This window comes from Emydura macquarii, unplaced genomic scaffold, assembly GCF_026122565.2.
Source record: "Emydura macquarii macquarii isolate MOO-44397 ecotype Brisbane River unplaced genomic scaffold, CSIRO-AGI_Emac_v2 contig_1713, whole genome shotgun sequence".
Classification (NCBI taxonomy): Eukaryota; Metazoa; Chordata; order Testudines; family Chelidae; genus Emydura; species Emydura macquarii.
Genome location: NW_027131850.1, coordinates 739,679 through 746,412, shown reverse-complemented (window position 1 = coordinate 746,412; position 6,734 = coordinate 739,679). Strand labels below are relative to the sequence as shown.

The 6,734-nt window shown below is 40.9% G+C and overlaps 2 long non-coding RNA genes across 3 annotated transcripts; one reads left to right on the top strand and one right to left on the bottom strand.

The window, feature by feature from the left end:
- Positions 1 to 3,320: 3,320 nt before the first annotated feature.
- LOC137158547 (uncharacterized) lies at positions 3,321 to 4,829 on the bottom strand. The gene is made up of 3 exons (XR_010921439.1): positions 3,867 to 4,829; positions 3,720 to 3,766; positions 3,321 to 3,450 (listed from the first exon to the last, which is right to left on the bottom strand). It is a non-coding gene; the product is annotated as an uncharacterized lncRNA (long non-coding RNA).
- A 5-nt stretch (positions 4,830 to 4,834) lies between these two features.
- Positions 4,835 to 6,263, top strand: LOC137158548 (uncharacterized). 2 transcript variants are annotated; one of them, XR_010921441.1, is made up of 2 exons: positions 4,835 to 5,279; positions 5,732 to 6,263. It is a non-coding gene; the product is annotated as an uncharacterized lncRNA (long non-coding RNA). The 2 variants fall into 2 exon arrangements; XR_010921440.1 differs by lacking the exon at positions 4,835 to 5,279 and adding an exon at positions 5,314 to 5,438.
- The last annotated feature ends 471 nt before the right edge of the window (positions 6,264 to 6,734 follow it).

The window sequence follows — 6,734 nt, the reverse complement described above, 5'->3', positions numbered from 1 at the left end:
AAAAACCAACCTTTCAACACCCTGTGGATCTCGTCATAGATCAGTCCAGAAATGTGCTTCATACCCCTGCAGTGAGCCATGCGAGGAATAGTCAGCTTCATAATACTTTGGATGTTATTGTGGAGCACCTTGCAATGGCAATTAACACCACCCTTTCCAAGGCTCTTACCATCTTTAACGTCACCAAACACGCTGCTGCTAACTTCAGACTGTGCTGTGTACAATGAACAAACAGCATGAATGAGGCAGGGGATTGTAGAAAAAGAAAGGGCTGCCTCATCATTCAGGCATTTGAATGCTATCCTGAAGAACTGAATTCTAACCCTACCTCTTCCACGGAGGGCCAGGTTTTTAAAGGGATTTAGATGTTGCTCAACTGAGCAGAGCAATGCCTATGCCCTAGGTGGCTGCCGCTAAGTGGAATTTTCAACCTTACATTATGGAGTACTGTGATGCCTAGAGTGGGCTCCCTATAGAGTGATGGGGATAGTTAAGAAAAAGGGAGTTTTCAGACATCAGCCAGCTGAGCAGGGAACCACTGAAGTTATCCAGGAGGGAAATACTGGGGAGAAGGGGAGGGAGAGCTGTTGAGATCTCTCTCTTCCACTTGGTTTCCTAAAAACTCAGGTCAACTCTGGTCTCGTCACTCAGGTTCCTTTATTTGGCATATAACAGAGCTACACTGGGTTAATCTGACTCCAGAATGGGGTGGGTATACACATCCAAAGTTACACAGCAAACCTTTATAAACATTTACACTTTACATTGCATTTACTATACACAGCATCACACATTTTGGGATTGGCATGGTCATGTTGTAAAAATCAATCCCTGTACAGCATACTCTGTCCACGCACAACTTACTTTTTGCTTCATTTTACATTTCGGGCTTATTTTATCCATTGTTAACTTGTCCATTGTAAATAGTTCTCTGGGTGTTCATTTCTTATCTTATCTTGGTTAGTACAGACTTTCTGTTTCCAGTCTGCAGATTCATTTACCTCCCTAATACTGCCTCCCAAAAAATAAGGTCTCACCCATGTCCAATTATTCATGTCAAACTAGGCTTATGTGAGGAAAGGGGCTTAGGTGTCTAAGTGGCTAACCTGGTGCACCTGGCTGATGAGCTAGAGATAGGCATCTCCCTCAGAGCATGCCTATGGGATCAGGCTCCACTGGAGAGTCAGGCATACCCCTGTCTTGTTTGAGAATCCTGCTTCTGGGCCTCCAGTTTAGCTAGGGCTCTGAGCATCTCGTTAGCTGTGGGATGGCAGAAGTACTTAGGTTGTTATGAAAATGCTGATGAGAGGAAAGTTAGGCATCTAGAGAGGTTAAGCAGCACCTGAAGTATGGCTTTTAAAACGTCAGTGGCGCCTACATGGTGGATTTAGGCACCTATCTGTCTGTTTAGGCACCTAAATCCCTTTACAAATCTGGGACAGAGTTCCTGTGTGATGTTATTTCAAGTAATGTAAATCACATTGTTCACAGGTGGTCATTCTTGGGTGATCCTAATTTTCTGGGTGCCCAGTCTGATACCCTAGAGTCTGATCTGCAGAAGTTCTGAGCACTTACAGCTGCAACTGACATCAATGGGAGCTGTGCTTTGAACACAGAAAGTGCTACATAACGCGAAGTACTCTGAAAATTCAGGTTCTTGATGTCTTAAGTTGGGCAACCAAAATGAGCGGAAACTTTTTACCTTCATCTATCTGTAACTTGGTTCCCATCTATAAAATGGGAATAATACTACCCCCTCACCTCATGCGGGTGTCATGAAGATAAATCAATTAAGGTTTGTAAAGCATTCTGTCTACTGAAGATGAGCAACATAGAAAAACCCATGAGAAAATAAATAATTCTGTCTTCAGAATAGGGTTTGAATAGAGTGCAGTAAATAAGGCATGGAGCCACACCTTGAACAATAAGGAAAAACAAAACATGGAATAACTGCTCCTTACATGGACACTGTCCATCCTGTATTAGATAGGAATCCTGTGAAAAAAATAGTACATAAACATGTAATTAAAGATTGTCTCATAACACACATGCACAAGGGGACCAAATTAAGGTTGCATAGGCATCCTTAATTATAGCATTTCCTAACTTTTGAGTGCTTGACTTCAACTTTAATAATGTTTTTATGTTTGTGTGTGTGTGTGTGTGTGCGCGCACACACAAAATATCATAATGATATATAATCACTATGAAAAAGCAGAAAAATAATAGGCCAAAACGTTGGGGCAACTTCCAGGGGAAAGAACACATCTGAAGGGGGAAAAAATGTACAGGTACTATTAAAATAATGCTGTTTCCTGTGTTTTGGTAGTACCATTCACAGTCCATTAGATGGCAGACCTGAATATATTAGATTTCAGTGGGATAACCATTACAGTGAATAGTTGGTTGCTTTAAAACAGATGCTACATGTTATATGCAGTGGCTAATAATATCACTTTACTTAGGAGAAACTTTCCATCAAATTGAAATGTTTTTATGATGACATTTGTTAATATAGGAACATGCAAATACGAGTCCATTAATTACTATCCATGGTGTTTTCAACCCTTACTACAGCCTTTGGAGCAGAATCACAGACTATACAGTATTATTATTTGATAAATCCACCAGTGTTAGTAATATGGCTCAGTTTTGGATTATCTTAACTAAATCAGTGACCTATTTTTAACAAACAAATAATTATAAATTATTCCTACTTACTCAGCTTCAACAAACCACAAACCCAAATAAACTAGCTCTTGCATTAGATATACTTTCATAAAAAAACACCCATCTCTTTTCCCTTATCTTCAGAGCACTGGTGTTTTCCTTTTAAACAAATATTTTTATTTCTGTTTGTTATGTAAAATTTCTATAATTTATTCAAGAGGCTATTTGGGGCAACAAATAATTAATTTTAACCCCTAAAATGTACATAATTATTTCCTCAATAAAATGTTACTTTATAAATACCTTTTTAGATTCAGTCTGACATTCATATGCTTCAGTCACTCTATTGAATTCAGCATAATTACTTTTTTATTAAAATGAATCATTTCTAGTACACAAATAATTTCTAATACACAGTTGTTCTTGAAGAAAGACATCACTTAGCAACAAGTTTCCTATTATTTTATACCCAATTCCCTTAGATTCCTTTGCTGGAAAGCCTGTAGACCTAAGTTTTTCACATTTGATATTGCCAAACAATGCTGTCATACTCAAAAGACCAAGTAAGAAATGGATTGAGCTCATAATCTTGCTTTTATGTTTTAGCAAACCTTCACTATAAATGTTATAATTATAATTACACAGGCATATCATTTTCCAATAAAGGTTTCATTCTATTTGTTCCAATTGGCTGGAAGCTACCATGTGCTTAGATTGTCTCTAATATTTTGCAAGAATTCTTCTGGGAAAAAATACAGTAAAAAGTGTTTTACTGCAAAGCTGTGAAAGGGAAATCAGGATAATTTTAAAATAAGAATACATTCTATTTCATAGTGAGTAAAAAGAATTTAAAAATTCTTGCAGCAGAACACAATGAGCAGTGCATCCTGTAGTTAGGCAAAACTCCCACTGAAGTCAAGGAACTGGGCAGTCAGGACCCATGTTCCTATTCAATGTTGCAATTGACGCAGTAGGATTTTTCATATGCAAATATGCTTTTAATAAATGTGTTTAGAAGTGAAGCCTCATTTTAAATACAAACTTCCTACCTTATGTTCACAGACTTGTTGCTGAATCACCCTTTAACAACAGGATTCTGCAAAAAAGCAATACAAAAGCCTCAATAACAAAAAATACTTAAGTCTTTCAATAAAATAATAAGCCTCTGTAAATGATCCCCATGTTTAGTTTCTTACATTCTTGCTTTTGCAGACATGCCAGTAAATTGTTGCTTATTTGAAGAGAAACTCCATCATTTTGGATTAATTCTGAGGCAGTTTTTAAAAGCATCTTCCTCTTACAATAAAGGATATTTTGCAGCATGTGTGTTTCAATTAGACATTTTGATTAGACTATGATTTTAAAAGTAGCTCATCTTTTTTTATTTTTTCCTTTAACCTCAAACTGTCACAGGTTGGCAGCCTTATCTTGTAACTTATTATGCAATATACAGCTATGATCGCTAGCCAGGGTCAGGGTCAACGAGTTTGAGATTTTATTTTATACTGTTGGGTGTCTTAAATGGCGATATGTCAAGTTCTCCTTTGTTTGCACGGAGGGTTTCAATTTGGATCCAATTTTGCACAAACATTACCCTGCAATGAAGGTGTTTGCAGCGCGTTTCAGTAAGATGGTTACAAGACTGCACATCTTTCCCCTGTACATTTATCCTCCCCTAACTGACACAGTCTAAGAACCACTCCAAAAAATGCTTGTTGCACCCGCACAGCAGCAGGCGAGTAACAGAGATTTTAATGCCCCGTTTGCAGTTCTTGGTGCTGTGTGTTTGGGCAGGGGCGCGGTTATAAGAGGGGCTGTTCGTCTCCTTCTCTTGCTTTCTGATTCAGAAGTTGAGGTTTTTTTAAAAAGGGAGTGGGATCTGGAAGGAGAAAAGCTCCCTCCGCCCTGAACCAAGTCACTGCCACCGCAGCACATATCAGAACAGCAGCAGGAGGAGGAGGCGGAGGCAGAGAGAGAACTCCATAACCATCCCCGGCTGCTGCAGCTGCTGGATGGATCTGCATGCAGCATCCTCCCTGCAAGGCGCGCACCGACCGAGCCCGGCGCCGCGCGCTCGCGCGCGCCTATCGTTAGGCAGCGAGCTCCCGCCTGCGCTCCCGCGCCGCAGCCATTCACAGGAAAGCCCTAGCACACTCACTTTCGGGCATCATTACTTGACGCATTGCAGGTGCAACGCAACCAATCAGGCGGCTCGGCTCTTCCCAACAAACCATTGCAGGGTCCGTTCGTCCAATCGGGGAGCCCTTGACAAATGCTCCCTCAGACGCATCAGCCGCTTTCGGTTACGTTATGCGTTGTAGCAGAGGGCGAGAGGATGGTATGGTAATCCTCCGCCGGAGAATATAATCCCTGCCTTCAATTAATTCACGTGCCTGGCTCGACTCCCTCGTGGCTGCTGGGAGCGGGAAAATGGTCGCGTTCGACTCGCTTCCTGCAGGTGCCAGGCTCGTAGAAGGCGCAGTTCTAGGGTTCAGCCCCTTGCTTCTGAGCGTGCGTTTGCTGCCCTCTCTTCTCCCTGATTTGTAGGAGCTACAGCCTTGGCTGCATGTAAAACAGCTGCAGGCAATGACCAGCGCACACCGCAGAGGGTGAGCAGTGTATTTCAGTGCTTGGGGGCAGCTTCCTAAATGCAGCTCGTCTGCCATGCCAACAGGAGCAACAAAGACCTAAAGAAGTAATAAAAGTTGAGGGTGGTGGTTGTCTTTAGTGCATTTCTAATGCTAACTGTGCCTCCTTTGAGGTTGGTGGTAAGTATTTATAATTCTACCAGATAGTAAGGCATTATATCAGTGCTGAGTCTTAGCTTTTTGAACACCTTAATGGAGGGAAGGGATCAGCACTACCCCAAGTCATGCCCGGTTTGGTTGTATTTCTAAACAATATTCTCTAGGTCCATCAGAAACTATGGGATTGATTTGCGAATCACATGGTAAAATTTTACATCCTGTGTTATGCAAGAAGTGTGACTAGGGATCATGTGAACCCCTTGGAGAACTTAATGCAAAACCCCACTTTTTGCAAAATCCCTGTGTATCTGCAGTACTATGTATCTAAAGATGAGAGAGAGCAAGAAGAGACGGTTTGAAGAAAAAGAGAAGAAGGAAGAAGGGGAAAATATCCATGTTTAAGAGCCTAACTCCATGATGATAACAAAAGAGTTCCTTTCAAGTCCTTTACATTTTTGTTTATTCAGTGTTGAATTTTTTGTTAAACTGTGTTTCCATAAAGAGATTGGTGCCCTAAATGCACCTAAAATAGCTTACAGAGAAAGCAGGAGAGCAGAAGCAGAGTGGACGGCAAAGTTAAATGATCTGAAGTACTGAGTTCTGCACCAGCCCACTTATAGGCCTGACCCAAGAATAGACCCAAAGGAGTGATGAAAAGAGTCTGACCTGATTCTCCCTGACTGGAAAATTTGTCAGTATTGGCAAACCCAAGGAAAAGCCAGAAGACTAACCAAACAAAACTAATGAGATTTATTTACACCCTTTAATGCATACAAATCCCAGTCTTGATTCAATGCAGCTTTGTGTTATGCTTGTGCCCTGCAACACCATCACTAATAACCTCAAGTCTGGAAACTAGCAGTAATCTTACTAAAAATAAGTTTCTCATAAGCATATTGGCCACTTCTGCCACAACAGAAATAACAAAATAACCATATAGGGTGGGGATGGTCACACTGTTTACCAGTCTGCTAGATATGATCATAGTTGAATTTTAGGCAATTCCTCAGTTCAGAGAGTCTGAAACTTTTCAGTCTCAGAATAAGGCAGGCAGGATAGAGGTTTAGATGGAAGTACAATAGTTATTGACAGCAATACTCACACAAAGAATTTGGGAAAATCAGCCAAAGTAGGCCAACTCTTTTCCCCCAGAAAGGACAGGAGTTTCTCTTTCTGTATGCAACCTCTGGAGCTTGCAGCAGTGATCTGAGGTCCTTAAGTATGGAAAGGAGCCAAGGGATACACTTATTCTAGGAGACTAGACAGTGCACAAACCACACTTATTCTAGGAGAATGGACAGTGCACAAATTACAGTT